We start from the raw sequence: 10204 nt of genomic DNA, 5'->3' as shown, positions 1-10204 counted from the left end.
GAGCTGCATTTCCGTGATCGCTATAATGAATACTATCGGGAAAAAATATAATTTGCCTATCTTCAAAAAACTTTACCTACCCAATTATGCATTAAACTACATATATAGGTATTACAGTCGCCATCAGATATATCGGAACGGCCAAGGTGCTCACAAACATCTGAACACACCTCTATTGTCAAGGCGTTAGAGTGCGTGTTCAGATATTTTTGAGCACCTCGGCCGCTCCGATACATCTGATGGCGACTGTACAAAATACCTACAAATGTACAAACCTACACATTGTGCATTCGGAAACTATGCAATATTGCAAAGTTTCGATATGGTGAAATTCATCATAATTATTTATATAAATATAGGTACGTGTGGGTTAAAAAATATGGGTTCAAAGCTTGATTGTGCTGTAAAGAGCAGAAACACCCTTTTCGAAAAAATGCAAAAAAACTTGGTCCTTATCATACACGCACTTTTTTCAGTCATAAAAGTTTTTGAGTCATAATTATAAGTGTTAGCACAGAATAAATAATAGTACTAGGTACAGAAGACTCACTATCTAACAAAACGCGTCTGTTAAGATCAGGACAGATATGGCCGCTAGGTGGCGACAGCGCCACGCGCGGCTTATGGCAAACCCTAAATTTGGGGTCGAGCGGATGTACTTTTAGCTACCTGTAGCAAAGCGACGAAATCGCACACGACACGCCTGGTGTTAGGTACATGTATTCTTAAAGCAATTTCTTTTGATCCACGCTCACAAACATCAGCTTACTTTCCAATTCCAAATACGAGAATTCTTCTTTTGGCCCCGCATATTCTTAAAAAGTTAATCTCAGTAACACCACTTTTATACATTTAAAAGGTTTCTCAGTGTAATCAGTGTGTGTGTGTATTGCTTACATAGGTTCTTTCAAGTCCATACAAATTTTTGAAAATATACGTGTTCTATGGCGGTAATGTAGGCGCCGGGGGTCAGGGGTTCCCATCCAGGTGGGACTGAAAACACCTGCTTTGCATACAATGCCGAGTACCGTATAATGTCGCTGTGATATCGGTGGATAAGGATTTCGTACAAATTTCTAGTATTTTATAGGGTGACATCAGCCCGACATGTGTTCGCCACGGGCACACTACACCTGCTTTTGCGATCGTGGTTGCCGCTCCCGTATTGGCTTATACAGCCATGAAAAACGTTGTCGCCCTGCCTGACACTGTTTGTATAGTCTGCAATAGACTGAAAGGCCTATGATGATAGGGTGACTAGATACTATAGTTATTGGCCACTCCATAGTAATTGGCCACTCTTAGCTATTGCTATTCTATTCATTGATGTGCGCAATGAAGTACCTATTTATATTTATGTACAAACACCTTAGATATAAGAATGCTAATGCTAACTATGTAGAGAATAAGATAATGAGCTATTATCTATGTTACTAACCATGTAATAAGAATCTTAGTTATTTGAAATAAATGATTATTGAATTGAATTAACATAATTGGGTACTTCCCTATGCTTAAAATAAATTATTTCGTACCGTGCACGAAATAAAGCACCAGATTATTATTAGAAAAACGCAGATACCAGTTATTTTTAAACAATATTTATATTTAATAAATCGGATGGAAGTATAATAAAAAGTAGGTGATTTGACTGTGACGTCACTACACAAGTTTTCATATAAATTCCATATTAGCAAATCGTTTTGACAGTTCTAAAAAAGAAACTGATTAGACTAGTAGGAAAGTAGCTAATTATATCTAAGGACGGGCCTTACTGGCACTTGGAATGGTCACAATTGTAGTATAGGATTTTGAACAGCGCGACAAGTGTTTGGAAGCGTTTTGGAAACTCCAAATCCGATACAAAATAACACTTAACGCTAAAGCGTAGGTCACGCCACGCTATCGTATAAAATGTACAGTCGCCATCAGATATATCGGAGCGGTCAAGCCGCAAGGCATTAGAGTGCGTGTTCAGATATTGTGAACACCTTGGCCGCTCCGATATATCTGATGGCGACTGTACACTAGGGGTATGGATAAGTGTCAGTCAAGGTGTTCACAATATCTGAACAAGCACTCTAACGCCTTGACAATAGAGGCGTGCTCAGATATTTGTGAGCACCTTGGCCGCTCCGATATATCTGATGGCGACTGCTTCGTGTACCTACATATATTCCATATTCCATCGCTGTTTCAAGTAAATTTTTAGACATTTCATAAAATCACTAAAATTGTTAGCCACTATGACATACAACTTGAAATCCAGCCTGAAGTGAGCACATACAGGATGTTAATTTATTTTGGAGTTTTTTAAAAGTGTCAATGAACTTCGAAAACAAAGTAATACACCTAAGCTAAGCAATGACAATAGGAGAATTGCGTGAAAATTTTTGCTTACGTATCATTTCTTTTCTTTCATTTGATGTAGGGTGGACAGTTAAAAGAAACGTTTTATAAGCTGGCGTTTTTCATAACCGTCAGTTATTTTCACTCTCATCTGTATGTTTTAATTTAATTTATTGTAATTAAATTAAATTGTAATGTAAAATAATTTAAACTATATGTCTGAAGCAAACGATATTTTATATTTTATTTATTTAACAGAAGTTTGATAAGTTTTACGAAAGGGGGGGGGGGGGGGGGTTAAACTTTATTTGAATAAATAAGGCTAATGACTTAGCTGCAAGACTGCAGCGCGATTTATTCCAAATTTAATAAAGTCTTCTTCTTATGTGTAATTTTCAACCAAAATGCTACTTATTGTCGGTTTTCAATAAGGCTCTATTTCCACATAGCTTCAATTTGAAATCAACCTTATCGACAACCGACAATGTGGTATCTTTTGGTTGAAACCGTCACATATGTACAATACAGTTTCCACTTTCCATCTAAACCATTTCTGAGCATTCTCAAAAAGTTTGTACATTTCGATCACATCTTAGATTTCTATAAAAATTGGTATGCTGGTAAAGTACATGAAGCTGAACAACTACCACCATATTTCCCAAAATGTCCCAGAAATTTTCTAAGAAACATTACTTTTTTGTTACCAATTGTGTAAGGAAATCTGGTAACAAAACAGGAAAGCTTTATAATAACTATCTGGGACATTTTGGGAAATATGGTGGAAGTTGTTCAGCTTCATGTACTTTACCAGCATACCAATTTTTATAGAAATCTAAGATGTGATCGAAATTTACAAATTTTAGAGATTTACTCTTCTAAAGTAAACACAATCTCGCTGATCTTGCCGAGCGAACTGAAAAGCTATACAGCTATAAATTACATTCTAACTATGCGCCCGATTCTGATTCAAAACTTGTTACGGTTTCGAACTGATTTTGATACGACAATCTTGATGATTGGCGTGAATCTCACGCACAACTTTCGCTTCATAGGCCAATTCGAACTCACGCATTGGAATGATAATATATACAATACAATACAATACCATTTATTTCTCTCATATAAGCTTACAGTAATTCACCAATACGCTTACACGGTAAAATAATATATTTGAATCATGTTGTTTACATTTAAAGTAAATTAAATACCTTGGTCATATCATGCGAAACGAGAAGTATGAACTCCTTCAACTTATTATACAAAGAAAGATCCAAGGGAAAAGATCATCCGGACGAAGACGTAACTCATGGCTCCAAAATCTCCGAACATGGTTCAAGCAGAGCACACGCTCATTATTCCGCGCAGCTGTGTCTAAAGTTCGTATAGCCCTCATGATAGCCGACCTCCGGTAGGAGATGACACTGGAAGAAGAAGAAGAAATATCTAGGGGCACGGCCGTGCCGCCGCCAAGACGAGACAAAGGGCAAAAGGCAGTGCATATCTTTTCTCGGCACGTTTTGTCGTATTTTTCATATTTTCAGGCAACTAAGGCCCATAGAGATACATACATTTACACACTAACATACATACAATAATAAAAATCTTAAAAGCTTTAGGACATTTAACAAATTTAACACATATCAGTGAAAAAATAAGGATCAAAGTCAAATGGCGTTCTAAAAGTGTTAATCATTTGTGTTGAAAGATGGCAGACCAACTACTTAGAACTTGTAGAAATTAAAAAGTGGCAACATCGCAGAGTCGTCCCGTTTTCTTAGATTGATTTGAATAAGGGACGACACTACAATGTTGCTTCTTTTTAATTTCTACAATTTGTTGTCGGTCTATATTAATGTACTGATTACATAATTACTTCGACAATATTCCTCTAGTCTTAATTCTCTTTGGTCGTATCAAAATAACATTATAACCATACAAGTTGACAAAAATCGAAATCGGGCTATGTCGCTTTAGTTCGCGATAATCCGCGTTCGGGGTGTCGTGTCACGTTTAGCGATATCAGTTTTAGTTTATAATTTATGAAAACATATAACTATAACATATACACGGACTATCCACGGACTAGCAAGCGCAGCGTAGGACGTCCACCCACAAGATGGACGGACGACCTTGTTAAGGCCGCCGGAAGACGCTGGATGCGGGTCGCTTCCAACCGGTAGGAATGGACGTCCAAGGGGGAGGCCTATGTTCAGCAGTGGACGTCTTTTGGCTGAAATGATGATGATGATGATGATATAACTATACAATCCTCCTTGCTTCTTTCTCAGTGCTAAGGGTCATGACCTCCTACGTGGAGCACATGATTCCAAATCGCAGATTTCCAGGCAATCCGATCCCTTGGACTTCTAAGGCATCACTGACCTCGATGGATAGCGATTTGCTATCCTGTAGGGCTAAGATGGTCGGTTCTTTATCAGTTGTCAACGTTCCTGTCACATTCTAACAAATATGTAAGAAAGTGACGCATGGCGTGACAAGTGATAAAAATGCGACCATGATACCGCTTCTGTACGGATATGATGGTCGTTCTTGTCTACGTGACTCGTGATAAAACGGTGTCCGTCACTTTCTATCCCACGATGTTAAAAAGTGACAGTTATTTTATCACGTGGATAAAGATGGATAAAGCCATCCATAATACGCCGGCTGGCAGCGTAGCACGGTCGCATTTTTATCGCTTGTCACCATGCCTGTCATGTTTCAACAAGTATGTAAGTGCGAAAGTGTCGGGCATAGTGAGAGGCGATAAAAATGGAACCATGCTGTGCCTGTTGGGGACGATTTTTGATTTCGATCGCTCGATTTCGTCACTCGAAAATCGGTGGAAAACGGCGATATGCTAATTTTTGAAATACGAGCGATCAAAATTTTGAATCTATTGGTATTGACCACTCGATTTCAATTCCATAGTAGTAGTAGTAGAATTTAAATGCCTAGTAGTGGAGATATTATTTAATAAAATACGCGAAATCGAGTAGTCGAAATTCTAAACTCGGCCCCCTGCGGTCGGATTATCGCGTTGGACTGCCGCCCCTTCTCTTTCCTTCCACCGAACCGGTAAATAACTAAACTATACTATAAGTAGTAAAGTATACCTTGCTGACTCTGCACTAAACTGAAAATCGTAATTCAAGACCAAAAAAAAGTAAGACAATGTTGCCACTGCAATAATTTGTTTGTAAAACAGTAAATTCCTTTTTATAAATAATCACGCTAAGATAATTTATTTATTGGTAATTTTACACCTACGATTTAAAAAAGTACTTTTATTTACTTATTTTTACATAAATCCGCCTGTAAAAAGTGGCAACATTGTTACTTTTTTTGCTCTTGTATTACGATTTTCAGTTTAGTTTTGATACCATACCCTTAATAGAGAATCTATCCACCAAATTTTATCAAAATGATGGAAACAAGTCGACAGCAAAATAAAACTCGGCTCAAAAAGCGATTCCCCGACTACCAACAGCCAATGAACTATGTGACTATTCCAACGGCATTGTTTACAAATCACCCTGTATGCAAATCTTTTTTAATTGTCCGTTTTATAAACATCGTCGGGCGTTACCAAGAGTCAGACTCGTAGTGGGTGCCTGCCGGTGTCCACGTCCAAGGTTCAATTCCAGTTCAGTTCTGTGAAAGTTTTTTGTGATTTTATAAGGTTGGTTCTATATTTAGCTTTAAGGAGTTCTGGTTTATAAAAGCCGCCGGGTAGTCGTTACAAATTCAACCCCATTTTCATCCCTTAAGAGGTTGATTTTAAGATCCTACCGTCAATTGTTGACTGACTCTTGACGTTGTATAGTATAATACCGACAGTATTATACCCTCCTAAGGTCCAGGGATCAAATTCGACATGTGCAACTGTCAGATTTCGCATCCACGTCTAATCAACAGTTGATTTTATTGCATACTGAGTGTTGATTCCATCAACAGTGGATAATATAATTTGGTATAACCTAGACTCAACTCTAAACTAAGGGTGGTTCGGTTTGGTTTGCTTGTCACCCTAACTGTGGATTGTTAATTTCAAATTTTGACATTGTACGTATTCGAGAACTTATGATTTTTCCCACATCAACGGGAGATCAACACGATACGTCAAACGTCGCTTGTCGAATAGGGGCCCAGCATACAAAAATGGTTAAATAACCTAGTTTCGTTGAAATTCTTTTGAACTAGAAGAAGAACAACTCTGTTCCAATTTAAAATGGTTCAAAATACATTGAAGTACACTGAGAGAAAAGTACAACAAAAATACACTTAGAATTACAAAAATAAACTTAATCCGGCGACAAGGAGAGTTAACTAATAGGATCAAATTGACTTTTGCAATTTCTATTAGTTCTTGCAATTTCTATTATCTGTTTGTTGAAATTATATTTGGGATTACTGAGCTGTTTGTAGAAATAAATAAACTTTACAGAAATAGTGAAACGTCCATAATTATTACTAAAACTTCATTTTTCCCCCAGTACAGAACTGTTTTTTAATTCCTGGTGATGATTTTTCTCTCAGTGTACATAATGCAAACTTATACCTTACATTCTTTATCTGATAATTCCATTTTCAACATCATTTGTTTTTGAGACACCGCTATTGGGCGTAGGAGAGCAATTTTAGTCAAGAATGGATTAGCCCCTAAGGGAGTGAAAACAGGGTTGAAAGTTGTAGCGATTTCTCCTTCGGAGGCTTGTTATGGAGTACTTAATTATAATTGGATCATAGTTTTAATACTTACAGAGTCTAGTAAATATGTAGAGGGCTGACAGCCCCTATACCATAGCCCACACTGTTAACTGACAGTTCGTAAACCTTATTACAAAAGGCATAAGGTCCACCTATGGACAGTTAGGAGTGTTGCTGTTTGTACAGTCGCCATCAGATATATCAGAGCGGCCGAGGTGCTCAAAAATATCTGAACCCGCTCTCTAACGCCTTGACAATAGAGGCGTGTTCAGATATTTGTGAGCACGTTGGCTGATGGGATATATCTGATGGCGACTGTACAACGCCACCGGATCGTAAATGTTGTAAGGTGCAGGGGGGCAATTTCGACTGCGGGGTAATCGAAATATCTTCCATGTTTTACATTATTAACTAAATAAAATACAACTACCTACTACAAGTAACAACACTAGACATTTTTTTCTCTATTTGAACATACATGGCACTCGAGATATTTCGATTAGTTGAAATTATCCCGCAATGGAAATCCCCTCTGCACCTTCGATTAAATAATAATATTTAAATAATAATTAAATAATACTAATAAATAATAATATTTAATCTAAGGTTCAAAAAATAACTAAAATGTAAAAATAAGTTTACATTTTAGTTATTTGTGCATGAAATTGCCATCATACTGCTATTTGTAATTTCAAAACGTAAAATTGGGCTTGACTGACCGCAGATACAGCTAGAAATAAAAATAGATTTACATCATGAAGCATTTTGAGTCCTAAGCAAATGTTAATAATCTTAAAACTAGATGGCGTTATTAAAAATTAACATTTTAATATGACATCGGTCAGGAACGTTGGATTTTACGTTTAGAGTCTGTGCGGAAAGAGAAGAGTCGTGGAATGTATGGGGCTCAATACATTCCACAACTCTTCTCTTTCCGCACAGACTCTAGTGCCGATACAGATGGACTGCAAACCGACTGCAATTTGTATGGGAACTGCACGCCAACTGCAACCTACAAGTTCCAGTCGGGTTATAGTCCGTCTGTACCGGCCCGTAAAAATCATAAAAGCACTAGATATGTGAGAGATTTTATAATTATAAAGCTAAAATGGAAAACGCGCGGTGTTGTAATCAGGTTTTACACATGCCTAATGCTTTTTCATAACACTTACAAGTCTTACAACGGCAATATTAAAATAAAAACCACTTTATTAATTATGAATGAATTCATAGTGTGTCCATGCAATTTTGCAGGTCACCGTACATAGCTATATATATAGTCCTCATCGATTTCGATGACGGCGACCTCAGCAATTACGGATTACGCCTGTTAGGGGCCCGAATACGGCTGGCCAGGCCGAACTTGGTCTTAAAGACTCTTCTGCAGGTGTTACAATAGAGTTGGCCAGACGCGTTGTATGTATATGCGTAAGAGGGCTTCGGTCTCTCTTTACGTTGTTGTGTCTATGAGATCATTAAAATGAATATAGCTGAGGCACTTTCAGGGCACTTTTGTGCACCTTAGTCTGAAAATGCCTTTGTCCCACGCTCGTAATCTAAAAGTGCCTTCCAGCCTTTGAATACAAACGTTCTTGCCGTTTCTTCTTTTCGTAGGTAGCCTGAAAGCCTTTATTTTCGAGACACTTTGCACCTTTTTGTAAAAAAATATGTATGACATAAAACACATTCGTAGTTTATTCGATTGTATCACTTATGAGAGAGACTTTAGAGTTGATATTCTTATAAAAATCTTGATATAGTTGTGCTATTTTTTTGCAATATCACGTTGGGTAAGTAGCTTTTTGCTTATGGAAAGCTTTTGCGTAGATTGTCCATATCAAAAATTAGCTTTAGTTGTTTGGGGAATGCCTAATAACTATAAAATCAAGTCATTTAAAATACAGTTGTGATGGCAGGATTTAAAGTGCAATCTTTAAAGTAACAGTAACAATTTTTCCATCATTTTGCAGTTTTATAAAATATGTTTGAACTCAAATATTAAACAGATTATAAACTAAAGGAAATGAATAATTTACATGAAAATAGAATGGAAGTTCTAAAAAGGCAGTCGTCACACGTCTGAAATAGCATTTGGTAAATAAATTAATAATGTATAGGTCTAGAGATTGTTTTTATACGAGTTAAATAAAACCAAGGAATTTTAATTATTTAAATGGATTTGACGTCGAAGGTCATTGACGTGTAGCTTAATGATTGTCCGCTGTTATCGATCAAAATAAAAACACTTATTATAATTCCATTAGAAGTATTAGAACAAATTAAAAAGTTTCAGAAAATAATTTAGTTTTTATTTCAAGTACAAACAATACTAGGTATACAAATTATAAGCTGAAATAATGTCATATACTAAAAAAAGTGACCAAGGGCTCTTGTGCCCCAGGCTGGAATGGAACCAGCGTCCTCTGCTATGGCGCGAGGTGCCAGGGGCCCATTTCTCAAATGGTATTAGTCTAATATTATTAGTGTTGTGTTGCCATGGCAACCCATACGATTTGACAGTTCGTGGATTAATAATATTAGTCTAACATCGTTCGAGAAATGGGCCCCTGGTATTATTTATTATTATTTGGAGATCCAACAGCTTTTTATATTTCTATAGGTTTTATACACTGTAATTTTGAATTATGTTACTTGTAAAAGTAAGTTCATAGGTTTTTAAATGAATTCAAATTCTATGTCCATATTTAACTGCCATAAGCAAATCAATCCAATCAAAATTGTACTTTAATTGATAGCAGTAAGGACTAAATTACATTTTCGTTCCTAGCAATTAAACTTACGTTATATACGACCTCAGGGTTAAAAAACGCGAACATATTTTAATTATTCGATTACATCTACATTGATTACTGGTGTGCATATTCCATTGTGTAATTACGTTTGTTATTGATTTAATTTTTGTTGGTTCAACAATATTACAAACAGAAGGAGTAAGTAGTTTGAGGTATTTTGAGTTGATGTGAGGGAAGTAACACGGTGCACAGACGCGTGCACATCTTTTCGGGTCAATGCGAGTTGTATTTCTTCAACCAAAAACGTTTTTTTGACAATGACGGATTAGTACCGTATTGGAATCAAATCGCATAACTAAAACTCGAATTGTCCTCGCTAGACGGGCATCACA

The 10204-nt window shown here is 36.7% G+C and overlaps 1 protein-coding gene across 1 annotated transcript in view; it reads left to right on the top strand.

Annotated features, from left to right (window-relative positions):
* Nucleotides 1–5937: 5937 nt before the first annotated feature.
* The window catches only part of LOC134674457 (fatty acid synthase-like), a 71144-nt gene continuing 66877 nt past the window's right edge, over nucleotides 5938–10204 (top strand). The window contains exon 1 of the mRNA XM_063532531.1: nucleotides 5938–6031. The gene's annotated coding sequence lies outside the window, so the exon portion shown is untranslated. The remainder of the gene's footprint in view (nucleotides 6032–10204) is intronic.

Source organism: Cydia fagiglandana, chromosome 20, assembly GCF_963556715.1.
Source record: "Cydia fagiglandana chromosome 20, ilCydFagi1.1, whole genome shotgun sequence".
NCBI lineage: Eukaryota > Metazoa > Arthropoda > Insecta > Lepidoptera > Tortricidae > Cydia > Cydia fagiglandana.
Note: the sequence above shows the minus strand (reverse complement) of the source record. Positions and strands in the feature narration are given on the sequence as shown.